This window comes from Nyctereutes procyonoides, unplaced genomic scaffold, assembly GCF_905146905.1.
Source record: "Nyctereutes procyonoides isolate TBG_1078 unplaced genomic scaffold, NYPRO_anot_genome, whole genome shotgun sequence".
Lineage (NCBI taxonomy): Eukaryota > Metazoa > Chordata > Mammalia > Carnivora > Canidae > Nyctereutes > Nyctereutes procyonoides.
Window position 1 is genome coordinate 18,922,399 of NW_026575160.1, and position 13,511 is coordinate 18,935,909.

Consider the following 13,511-nt stretch of genomic DNA (forward strand, 5'->3'; position numbering starts at 1 on the left):
GAGCCCCGCCCCCGCGGGTAGCCCCGCCCCCGCGCGCTGACACGCGGGGCGCGCAGGCGTGGGGGGCGTGGCCTGCGTCCGCCGCGGAGGCGGGAGGCTGGTGTTCCTCGGGAATCACCTCTGAGGAGCTGTCGAAGAACCATTAATGGTCTCTCCCCGCTCATGAGGGCCGAGGAGTGCTTCCCTCCAGCTCCCCTCAGGAGAAATCTGGCTTCAACCAGACCGAAGCAGAAAAAGTCTTCGCCTTCCACCCTCCTCAGCCCCTGCTGGACTACAAGCCCCAGAAGGCGCCGGCAGTGGTCTGCGCAGCAACAGAAACAACCAGCGGTAAAAGGGCCACCTATACAGGGTGAGGTAAGATGTGCAGACCCTATTATCTGCTGAAGGATTGCCGTCCAAAATGCCTGAAGAACGCCTACAACTCGATTTTTTTTTTTAAAAAAGGGCAAAAGACTGAAAAGATGTTCAGCATCGCTAACCATCAGGAAAATGCAAATTAAAGCCGTAATGAGATACCATTTCACACAAATTAGGATAACCGTTGTAAAAAAAAAATTACAAGTGTTGGTGAGGTTGTGAAAGAATAGGAACTCTTGTGCACTGTGGTTGGAAACGTAAATTGGTACAGCTACAATGGAAAACTGTAGAAATTCCTCAGAAATTGGGACGCCTGGGTGGCTCAGCGGTTTGGCGCCTGCCTTCGGCCCAGGGTGTGATCCTGGAGACCTGGGATCGAGTCCCACGTTGGGCTCCCTGCGTGGGGCCTGCTCTCTCTCTTTCCTGTGTCTCTGCCTCTCTCTTTGTGTGTCTCTCATGAATAAATAAATAAAATCTTTTAAAAATTTCCTTGAAAATTAAAGACAGAACTGCCATATGATCTAGCAATGCCAGTACATATCTAAAAGAATTGAAAGCAGGTACTCAAAGAGATATTAGCACTTGCATGTTCACTGCAGCACTATTTATAATAGCCAAAATGTGGAAACAACTGAAATGTCCATCAATATATGAATGGATAAAGAAAATGTGGTATATGAATTAGCGGAATACTATTCAGCCTTTAAAAAGAAGGAAATTATGCAGTGTTGCACACACCTCCGGCATATTATGCTACGTGAAATAAGCCGGTCACAAAAGACAAATAGTTCGTTATTCTACTTATTCAAGATAGTCAAAAGTAGAATGGCGGTGGTGAGAGTTGAAGGAAGAGGGGGAGTTGAGTGTTGAGTTTCAGTTTTGCAAAATGAAAAAGTTCTAGAGATCTGTTATACAACCATGTGTCTATAGTTAATAGTACTGTACATTTTCTTTCTTTTTTTTTAATTTTTATTTATTTATGATAGGCACACAGTGAGAGAGAGAGAGGCAGAGACACAGGCAGAGGGAGAAGCAGGCTCCATGCACCGGGAGCCCGACATGGGATTCGATCCCGGGTCTCCAGGATCGCGCCCTGGGCCAAAGGCAGGCGCCAAACCACTGCGCCACCCAGGGATCCCCGTACTGCACATTTTCAAGTGGATAAATTGGTAAATTTTATGTGTACCACACTTGTACCACACTTTTTTTTTTTTTAAAGTGTTATGACAGAAGGGGAAAGGTGAAGTTAGGCGTTGTCCCTTCCATCACTGTGTTGTCCCTTTTCTTCTCCATCCCACTCACTGGGTCTTTTATCATTTCCTCTTTGTAAGCATCAGGACTCATTCTCCCCTGCTTTATCTCTTTCTTTTTTTAAAAGATTTTATTTATTTATTCATGAGAGACACACACAGAGAGAGAGAGAGAGGTAGAGACACCAGCAAAGGGAGAAGCAGGCTCCATGCAGGGAGCCTGACATGGGACTCCATCCACGGTCTCCAGGATCAGGCTCTGGGCTGAAGGCAGCAAGCGCTAAACCTCTGAGGCACCCGGGATGCCCGCCTTATCTCTTTCAAGGGATGGATATAGTTTCCCCTGCTTGTCTCTAGGGGTAACACCTAGGGATCCAGGGAAGGGATCCAGGGAAGCTCTGTGGAGTTGGTGGTGCTGCCTAATGAAGCTGTCTTTTTGCTGGGGTTGTGGAACAGGTTGGAGGAGTGAAACAAATGAGAGGCAGTAATGAAGCTAGAGGGTATTTTTCTGTGCACCCTCCGTTCTTGATCTTATTGTTCCATCCCTAGGACCCTGGTGGGGGTTCTTAAAGGGAAATTTGTGGAGAGAGCGTTCTTAGAAATGTAGAGCAGGGCCCACCTGATTAGCATCTGGTAAGAAAACAAGTCTGGAATTAACTATTGGTACATAAATGCCCTTTCTGTGTCTTTTATAGTGGACAAGATCGATCCTCTGATGCCATAAAATGATTTCAGGGGTATTGAGTGATCAGTTTCTTAGGAAGGATGTTAGCTTTTTTGTTTGTTTTAATACAAGCACAATGTATGTGAGAACCTATAAATATATCTGAGAAAAAGATGACAAAATTTTTAAAATATTCCATTGAAGAATGTCATGTGGTACTTGAGCATCCTTCCCTATGGCTCCCCAGCAAATGGTAAGGCAAATTCCAGCCTATGATTGAAGTTGGATATGTATTAATACTGTCAGTTCCATCTTGAAGCCAAAAGGGAAATCTATGTTTAAAATTTTATTTTTTTTAATTTAAGTAAGCACTATACCCAATGTGGGGCTTGAACTCACGACCTTGATATCAAGTTACTGGCTCTACCAACTGAGTCAGCCAGGCACCCCTACATTATGATTTTTAAATCTACCAATTTCTTAGAAAATTAATGGTATGAAATCTTCCAACAAATGAGATTTTGTGGTTTCTATGATTACCACTGTAGTCTTTTATTAGATTAGAGAATTAATTTCTTACATCTGAATGCAAGAAAAGTTAATTGTACATCAAAAGAATAAATTGGTAGCCTGGTGGAATGTGGATAATGATATAAATAGAATAAATAGGAATGTTGACTTAAAATTTCATCTCCTTTGACTACCTTTTAAGTTCCACTAATTTCTGCCTTATTTTTTTACTAATGACTTCATTATTTGTGACTCTTTGTATGTACTCGGGCTAATGACGTGGAATACATCTGAACTGGAAGTTTGGTTGCTGCAAGATTCTTGAATATTGGTTGGAATAGGTTTGGTAATTCTGTTTCAGTTTTACTTTATTTTATTTATTTATTTTTTTAAAAAAAGACTTATTTATTTATTTATTCATGATAGACATAGAAAGAGAGAGAGAGAGGCAGAGACATAGGAGGAGGGAGAAGCAGGCCCCATGCCGGGAGCCTGACCTGTGACTTGATCCCGGGACTCCAGGATCACGCCCCCGGCCAAAGGCAGGCACTAAACCGCTGAGCCACCCAGGGATCCCCTCTTGTTTCAGTTTTAAATTATACTAAAAGAGTACAGGTGATTTGAAGCAGGTCCAGGGAAAACATGAGAGTATCAATATTGATTCTGGGTGTTCAGAAGATTCAGAGTGACATAGGTGATATTTGAGGCCGGAAAGTTGGGGAACTTTCTGATCTGAGTTGCAAGGGAATGATGTATCTTTAGTGGTCCAATAATATCACATATTACAATATTCCTATGCACCCAGGGTACATAAATGAGAATATGTGCCATTTATGAAATTCCGTTACTCTCTCTCAAATTAAAAAAATTAATAAAGGTGCATTTTAAGGGTTTATTACATTTGTTTTAGACTCACTGCCAGGGCAGCCCCAATGGCCCAGCAGTTTGGCGCTACCTTCAGCCTGGGGTATGATCCTGGAGACCCGGGATGGAGTCCCACGTCGGGCTCCCTGCATGGAGCCTGCTTCTCCCTCTGCCTGTGTCTCTGCCTCTCTCTCTCTCTCTCTCTGTGTCTGTCATGAATAAATAAATATTTAAAATCTTTAAAAAAAAAGGAAAAAAGACTCACTGCCAGGGCACCTGGGTGGCTCAGTCAGTTGAGTGCCTTCAGCTCAGGTCGTGATCCTGGGATTGAGCCCCAAATCAGGCTCCCTGCTCAGCAGGAAGTCTGCTTCTCCCTCTGCTGTTTCCCTTGCTGGGGTTTTCTCTCTCTCTCTTTCTCTAATTAATTAATTAATTAAAAAAAAAAGACTCACTGCCAGATCTGAAGTTTAATTATCTGCTTATTTATATGGTTATTAACACAATTAGCAATAATGACTGATGCAAATGTTTTTCAGAAACTCTTCCATAAATGTTCATATTTATTACACGTTTATTTATCTGTATGTATTTTTTCATTGGTTCCACCAAGACATTTTTTTAAAAAATCTGACTGATTTCTTTTTTCCTAGCATAAGAAAAGACATTGGTTAGAAGTGTCTTGGAAGTAAAAACTTCCTTCATTTTTTTTCCTTTCTTTTCTTTATATATTGTTTAAATGTTCATTTTGAAATAATTTTAGACTTTCATAAAAGTCGGAAAAAATGGTACATAGAATTTCCACGTGCATTTCTCTTTTTAAAAATTATTTTATTTTTTTAGAGAGGGAGAACATGTCCAAGTGAAGGGAGGGGCAGAGGGAGAAGGAGAGACAGGGAGAGAAACAGACTCCCTGCTGAGCATGGAGCCAGATGTGAGGCTCTATCTTACCACCCTGAAATCGTGACCTGAGCAGAAATAGAAAAAAAAAAGTCAGACATTCAGTGACACCCCCCCCCCAGGGACTCAGGCTTCCCCCCAGGAACACTATTTTACAACTATATCCTATTACTATAGCACAATTACAAAATAAGTTACCATTGGTACAATACAGTTATTGGTACAAACTCAGTTATACATCTTACTTGGATCTTACCAGTTTCACAAGCACTTTGTTTTGTTGTTGCCATATAGTTCTTTTTCTAAAAAAATGATTTTATTTATTTATTTTGAGAGAGAGAGAGAGAGAGAGAGAGAGAGGGGAGAGGAGGCAAAATCAGAAGCAGAGGGAGAGGGAGAAGCAGACTCCCTGCTGAGCAGAGAGCCAGATGCCAGGCTCCATCCCAGGACCTGACATTTAACCAACGGAGTCCCCCAGGTCCCCCAGGTGTTGGTATATAGTGCTAAGAAATTTTGTCAGGTGAAATCATCATCAGGATTAGGATACAGAACAGGATCCAACAATAGGATCCAATACCATTCCAAAGAAGTTCCCTTGTATGACCACTTTATAGTCACATCTTTACCCACAACTCACTCCTGGAAGCCACTGATATATTCAACATAATGTTCTTAGGCTCCATCTAAGTTCTGTGTATCAATGCTTCATCTTTTCTATTGCTGATTTGTATTCCATGGTATGGATGTACAGTTTTCATCATTTACCCATTACACAATGAAGGACATTTGTGGGTTTTTTTTGTTTTGTTTTGTTTGTTTTGATTCTTGAACGTTGCTTTTGAAAAACAATGAAAAGGAAGCAGCATCAACGATTAAAATTCATTGGGTACTTACTAAACAATGCCAGGATGAATAGTTTTAATGAACTCTATCTTCAGCCCCACTTCTTCTCCCCTCTCTGGAGGCCGAGGAGTGGGACTGAAAATTCCAACTCTCTAATTACCAATTTTGCCTTTCTGGTGACCAGCTTTCATCTGAACTAACTAGAGGTTAGATCCTAAATCACTATATTAGCATAAACTTTCATGCGGTTCAAAGGCACTTGTTATGAATTACAAAAGATACTCTTTTCACTAAGCAAATAACTAGAGTGTTTATGAGCTCTGTGCCAGATACCATAGACAGAGATCATATGTATGTTTTTCTTATACCACATGCCATGGATCTCTAACAATAACAAAAAATTATAAGAATTAAGATACTGATACATTACGAGAGTCCCATTCAATAATTAATAATTATTCCTGTCCATTTTCCTTTCATATGAAAATGTCTCCCAGGGCGAGGCTTCTCAGGTTGGTAGTCTTGCTTTCTAGATCTTCAGTTTTTTTTTTTTTTTTAAGATTTAATTTACTTATTCAGAGACACAGAAAGAGAGGCAGAGACATAGGCAGAGGGAAAAGCAGGCTCCCTGCAGAGAGCCTGATGGGGGAATCCATCCCAAGACCCCGGGATCATGACCTGAGCCAAAGGCCGATGCTCAACCACTGAGCCATCCAGGTGCCCCTAGATCTTAAGTGTTCTAAAACTAGAATTGGCTTCACCCTTTCAGGCAACTAGTATGTATAACAGAACTAAGAGACAAGGTTATCTTTTATTCTGAGCCTCTTTCCAGGTATTAATATAATATTGAATTTCCTTCATTACACAGTCTGTGTACTCATTCCTTTATACTCAGCTACTATTCCTTCTTCTTGCCATTTATAACTAAACTTTGACCTTCTGAAGGAATGTTAGGTTGGGTCACTGTCCTGGCCTGTATTGCAAACAGCAATACTAGTTTAGTAGGTACTTCCCCATCAGTCCAGTCCCATTCACACACGGTATGAAGATGCCTCAGCCCCTCCACCCAGCCTAGTAGTCTTTAAGCTTTAGCAATCACCCTTAGTCTGAGTGACTAATTAATTAAGCCTTTCTTTGATATGTCTATAGATTATGCATTCTTACCTAGAAAAAGAACAGGGCTAATGATTCTGCATGTCACCAGACCCTGTTGCATCACTCCTGGGTGCCAAGGACCCAGACTTTTTTGCATAATGCCCCTGGGCACCAAGTAACCAGATCCCCTTGCACAACTTCAAGCACTGTGATAACATTTGTAGTTGGAGTCTGTAGTGTGCACATAACTGAGAAATGTTACAGACCACTGCACTCCCTTAACTGATTAACTTCCCTAAACACCTATAAAAATCTCTGGGCTAGGCAGAAACCTCAGAGTTGGCCTTTGGATAAATGTACCTCCTCTCCAGGTGGCCAGCCTCCCGAATAAAGCTCATACTCCTTTCCAATCAAAACTTGTCTCTTGAGTATAGGCTTTTTGAGGAAAGAGCAGCCGAACTTTGGTTTCAGTAACAGGTAGGGTTACATAGGTACAGAACTAGCAGGGTATTTTTACCACTAGGTAATATAGCTGCATTCACTGTTAACCTCAGTTTTGCCAGAGTAAAACCCTTCCCTATCAGGCCCTTAAGGAATTCTGATATAATAATTTTAAAATATAGCTCTAGGGACCCCTGGGTGGTTCGGTGGTTTAGCGTCTGCCTCTGGCCCAGGGCGTGATCCTGGGGTCCCGGGATACCGTCCCACATCAGGCTCCCTGCATGGAGCCAGCTTCTCCCTCTGCATGTGTGTCTGCCTGTGTGTGTGTGTGTGTGTGTGTGTGTGATGAATAAATAAATAAAATCTTTAAAAAAATAAAAATAAATATAGTTCTAGTTTCTTGCTTACGAATCATCCTTGCTTGAGGCACCTGGATAGCTCAGTTGTTGAACATCTGCCTTTGGCTCAGGTCATGATCTCGGGCTCCTGGGATCAAGTCCTACATCAGCCTACCTGCAGGGAGCCTGCTTCTCCCTCTACCTATGTTTCTGCCTCTCTCTGTGTGTCTCTCATGAATAAAAAATTAAAATCTTAAAAAGAAAAAGGAATCATCCTTGCTTTCAGTACTTGTAGCTGCAGCCCCAGTCCTGTGACTACTGCATCAGGTAAAAAGAAAAAGGTTGAAGCAGTATGAAGAAAGAAAGTATATAGTTTGTATCAGAGTTCTCTCTCCTTGAGAAGAATTGCAAAGTCATACCAGCATCCTCCCTCAGAAGCTCACAGCCAGAACTACCAGAAAAACAAAGGAATCTATCTAGTAGAGACACTCCCCTTTTATCTTGAGCATAAGCAAGCATTGATGAAGATTTGTAAGCCAGTCCTTCATGCCTATCTTCCTTCATTCCCCCTGATTTAAACAACCAGTTTCAACTGCTTATTCTATCAATGTTCAAACCCTCCATCAGTGTTTTCAACTGGTTATTCTAACTCTCTATCAAAGTTCAAACCCTCTATCAATGTTTTACTGAGGACAGAATCTCGGCTATATTTATTCATTCATTCATTCATTCATTCTTTGGTAAGTCAGCTCTATGCTCAATGTAGGGCTTGAACTCACAACCCCAAGATCAAGGGCAGCATGCTCTACTGACTGTGCCAGCTGGCACCCCTCTCTTTGCCTATTTTAGACATTATGGGCTGTATTTTTCTTGGTCTGAAAAAATACGATTCAGTGGTCCAACTTTGGTGTAATATCCTCTGTTCAGATTATCTTAAAGTACTCTGATATATTTGCTTCGAACACTGGATAAGCAAAGTCCAGCCCCAATACAGTGTCCATTCCTATCAAGACCTATTTGTAGCCTCTGGGGCTACTGGCATGTCTCACTTGCCTGCCATGTTCAAGGCCTTCCCACCGGGAATCTGACACATAGCTCTCTGCAGTCTCTGACTCTTGGTTGGCAAACAGACAGTTCTTATTGCTATTTCATACCTCAGAGGGTGCAAAGGAATATATAGGTCTACATTCAGCCCATCTCTGCATTGCTGTAGTCCTCTCAACATCCACTCATTTAATCCACCCAGGTGGCCACCATAAGCAAGCACACTGAAGAATCCACTTGTCAATTTCAATCACTTTCAGAACTTGGAACCCCCTGGCTTCAATAAATTCCTGGTTTTACCCTCCCCTAGCGTGCACTGCTTTCTTGGGAACCAGAGGTTTTATTTATTTTATTTTATTATTGTTATTTTTTGACCAGAGGTTTTAGAAGTAATTTCTGTTGTCCCAGAATAATTACTCATGTTGGGGGTGGCTTTCAGACTATGGATTAAGCTGGGACTAACCAATATTTGAGCTTGGTCCAGTATCACGTTCCACTCCAGTACTCTTTTATTTTCATTTCAGCTGTTAAAACTGACAACAACCAAGGTATTGTATATTTCACATTTTTCTTATTAGTCTGCATTTCCTTATGCATCAAGTGAACCAACTCCTTGGGAATTGAGTACATCTCTAAATTTCACTGTTACCTTTTAGTTTACCAGGACAGATGCTGCTCTGTACTATAGGTGACCATGTTGTCAGTCAGGAATCAAAGACTGCTTGCTCATCACTACCTTTTTATGCATTCTCTTCCCAAACTATAGGTTTACCTGAGCAAAGGAAGTTCTAGTGAATCTCACCTTTTTAAACACCAAATGTATATTTTTAAAACAATAACCAATTCTCTGACACCAACTAGGTTCAATTGAATTGGACAATTCAATTCTGACACCACCCAGAGTTAGTACAGATCCTATAACACTGCCCCCATTTCGGAGGCCAGCTTCAAATGGGGTGGGCAGGCCACCAAACTTCTACCCACCCAACTACCAATTTGGGGGTTCCCATTACCTCCTCAGATTTGCAAATTCACTAGAACTCCCAGATCTCAGTAAAGAACTTTATACATATTTACCAGTTTATTTTAAAGGACACAACCAAGTGGAAGACATGTCTAAGAAAAGGTATGGGGACTGGGGATGGCATAGAGTGTCCAGGCCCTCTCTTGATGATGATCTTCCCATCATCTGGCATATATATAAATAACTCATTTTTCTTCATTCCATTTCTCTTGCCTATTATGAAGACAGTCAAATTCAGTGGAAGGATACTCAAAGCTTTCTCAATTTCCTGGTTCAAGTTTGTTTTGTTTTTCCGACTCAATATTCAGCAACGTTCTCCTCTGAGAAGGTAGAGAGGGGAACTTAAAAGTTCAAACCCTCCTATCTTGTTTGGTCTTTCTGGTGACCAGCTTCCACCTTGTAGTTATCTAGGGACCTCACCCTTCTCTGGAGAGAGGTATAGGTTTATGTTGCTTCCTACATATTAGTTGTTGGAATCCAAAGGAAAATTTGAGGTTTTGCTTAATTTCTTAAAAACCTATATTTGGTGGGGGTAGAGCTAGTAAAAATATTTTGAACTAAGAAATTTTATGTCTAATAATAATTTATAAGAATAACCATATTCTGGGAAGCCTGAGTGGTTCAGGTTGGGTGTCTGCCCTAGGCTCAGGGTGTGATCCCTGGAGTCCCACATCAGGCTCCTCCTTGCATGGAGCCTGCTTCTCCTCCCTCTGCCTATGTCACTGCTTCTCTCTCTGCCCCTCGTGTGTCTCTCATGAAATTAAAAAAATAAAATAAAATAACCATATTCCTTTTTGTCGGAAATAAAAGCCAACTGTACCAGAATGCATGAATTATGCTGGCTTATTGGTTAGCTATAAAAGTTGTTTCTTTTTTCATATTATGGAATAAAAGCAACACATACCACACTATCATTTTCTTTTTTAAAAAAATAGTTTTTTTGAAGATATTAATTTATTTGAGAGAGATAGGATAAGCAGGGTGAGAGCTAGGAGATGGAGAGGGAGAAGCAGACTCCCCACTGAGCTGGGAGCCTGACTTGGGGCATGATCCCAGGACCTGGAGATGATGACCTGAGCAGAAGGCAGACGCTTAACCATCTGAGCCACCCAGGATCCCCCACACTGTTCTTTTCTTATATTAATTGCTTCTGTATTAGTTTGCTAGGGCTTCCATAATAAATACTACAGACTGAGTGGTTTAAATACAGTAATTTATTTTTTCATAGTTCTGATGTCTGTGGGTTCAAGATAATAGCATGGTTTTGGCAGGTTTGGTTTCTTCCATGGCCTCTCCATGACCTGCAGGTGGCTGCCTTCACACCCTGTCCTCACATTATCTTTCTGCCTGCAAATGTCTGGGTCTTTAATCTCATCTTCATATAGGACTACCAGTTATGCTGGATTAAAGCCTACCCAAATGATCTCATTTTACCTTAATTACTTCATTAAATGCCCAACTCTAAAATACAGCCACATTCTGATCTCCTAGGTGTTTGACTTCAACATACAAATTTTAAGAGGACACAGTTCAGCTATTAACACCTTCTTTGCATCCTTGTATGTTTTTTTTTTTTTCAATGTTCAGTTTCCTTTAATGACCCCCATCTCCCTGAAGGGCAGGTACAGGCAGCTAGGCGATGATGACAAGAGATGTTTACTTGAAGATCTTGCCCTGATTGAAGGTTTTGCCCACATGCTGGAAGGCCCCCTCCCAGGAAAAGTACTCTCGAACCAGCGTCTGGGTCTCCTCGCTGCCAGGATCCTGTTTCCGCCACGTATAGGACTCGTAGTCCACCTGCCAATCTGGACTCAGCAGAAAGGCAAGCTCCTGGCCTCGGAAGACCCAGACTCCAGAAATGGAGCTGCTGTTGTTGGTTCCAAAGAGGATGACACTGGCAAAGGCATTCTTCCTCAGCTTGTCCAACCGTTGGAACATTCCAGTGATGAGGTTACAACTCATAAAGGTCTGAGTGAGCTCCTCAGGGAAGCGGTACTCAGCGTACCACAGGGACCAGCCATCCTTATCGAAGTGCTCCCAGAAATACGGCAGTGCCACAGTGAGAGTGTCCTCATTGGAGTACTTGGCTTAAATTCGTCCAACACAAAGGTACTCTTGGGCAGGAGCAAAGGGGTCTTTGGCCTTTGGCTCAGGAGCCAGTGCCTGCTCACATTCATCCATTTCCTCCTCGGGAGCAGGGGCAGCAGCCTTCTTCTCCTCTTTCTGCTCAGCCTGGGGCTTCTGCTTCTCTTCCCGAGAACCCTTCTCTTTCCGTGGAGTGTCTTTTTTAGGTTGGCTCTCTGCAAACTTTTTAGCATCAAACTGGGCCATCTTCTCACAGAGTTTCACCTCCCCCAAGACAGCCCGGAACTGGGGCTGGTTAATGCAGGTAAGGAACCAGCGGTTGGTATTGGGGAAGGCCTGGCGGAAAGAAGGCTCCAGGACCTGTTTATAGAGCCACAACTGGGTGCAGACAACTGTGATGTCAGCCAGTGTCACACGTTCGCCCACCAGAAAAGTCCTCGTCTTCAAATGAGTATCCAGGAGCCCCAGAATTCGCCTCACTTCCTCCTTTGCATTCTCTGTGGCCTGCTTGTTGTAGTGCATGATGCCCAAGGTAGGAAACACCCAGGTACTGGCTGGGGGCACTATGTCGCTATCAGCAAAGCTCACCCACTGCACCACCTGGGCTGCTGCCTCTGGAGTACTTCCTTGCAGCTCCTCATTGCTCACATAGTAGGCAATGGCATTGCTCTCAAACACACAGAATCCATCGTCACCCTCAAATGCTGGAACCTTGCCGGCAGGAAATTTACGGAGAAATTCAGGGGTGCGGTTGGTTTGGCCAAAGTGGAAGTGGGGTGGTGCGGAGAGCACACGGACCTGAGCCCCGCTGTACTAAGCAGCAATGAGAGCCTTGAAGGCCCTCCAGTTTTCAGGATATGTGTACAGGGTCCCGGCCACCATGGTGATTCCCCAGGGAAAGGGGGTGGCTCCTTGTATGTTTTTAAGTAATCTTTAAAATATGTTAGTTTTGTATCATTGTTATTTAAATTTTGCAGTTGCTTTTAATAATTTATGGGCATATGCTTTTTTTTTTTCTTTTCCCAAGTGCTCAAGGTAGTTAGGTTGAATCCAGAGGGCTCTTTGGCTACTAATAAAGCAAACTGATAACAACTCTATTGTTCAATCTATATATAAACAATCCATTTTTCTTCAACCATTTCTCTTGCCTATTATAATGAAAAAATGAAATCAGAATCTAGAGGAAAAACTGAAAAGAGAAAATTATATAGGGAAAGAAGAAGAGTAAAAGAGATTAAACTGCACTGAACACCTAATACATTATTTCAAACGGTAATCTGGACCCTGAGGTTCCACCAACAGAAGGTAAAAAGACCTTCTATTCAGAGGGTATACTTTGGGGTTTTTCAAAGATTGCATACCCTGCCCCCAGACCTAAAGATTGTTAAATATTGTGGTTCCCCAACTATTTGGCAACATAAAGTAGTTATACCTCAAAAATACTGCCAGAGAACAATTTCAAACCTACAACAGCTCCATCTGATTGGCTGGGTTGGAAACACATTGTCAAGATCACATATTGTCAATCCATACATGTCTAATAGAGTTTCTTAACTGCTGTGCCACTTGTGGAGTTTAATAGTGTGCTGGAGATTGCTTTACCTAAAGGATGTGAACAAAAATCATCCTTTGTACATATCCTAACAACAACAAAAGTCTTCCGTTGAGAAATAAATGTGTGATAGATACAATGGAGATCGAGATTTAGGAGTGAGCAATATGCTAGTTGTATTTGAAGCCCTGAGGATGGTTGAAAATACAGCAAGAGAAAGTGGAATCAAAGAGAATAAACCTAAGGACCATAACAGGGAGAATATGAACATTAAAGAGAAAATTTTGGAAGAGAAGCCAGTAAAAGATTTTGAGGAGGGTAAACAGAAACAAACAACCCCAAACAAACAAGAAGAAAGGCAGGATGTAGAACCAGTTTGGCTAGTACCTGGGATGCAAGGTTTAGTGACATAAAGACTGAAGTTTAAATGCCTTTTGGCAGCAAGTGGTTCATTAGCGTCCTCATCCTCCTCTGTACTCGGTAAGGGTGAATACATGGGCACAATGGTAATAAAATCTAGATTTGTAGTGAGTGAAGAAGTGGGAGG

At 42.0% G+C, this 13,511-nt stretch overlaps 1 protein-coding gene and 1 pseudogene across 6 annotated transcripts in view; one reads left to right on the forward strand and one right to left on the reverse strand.

Annotated features, from left to right (window-relative positions):
- The window catches only part of LOC129502831 (uncharacterized), a 196,942-nt gene that overhangs the window by 171,896 nt on the left and 11,535 nt on the right, over positions 1–13,511 (forward strand). The window contains exon 1 of one of the 6 annotated variants that reach the window (XM_055314652.1): positions 115–354. The exons of the other annotated variants lie outside the window; for them this stretch is intronic. The gene's annotated coding sequence lies outside the window, so the exon portion shown is untranslated. Of the gene's footprint in view, positions 1–114; positions 355–13,511 lie in introns of those variants that run through there. 6 annotated transcript variants of the gene reach the window in all.
- Positions 10,892–12,309, reverse strand: LOC129502832 (elongation factor 1-gamma-like; annotated as a pseudogene).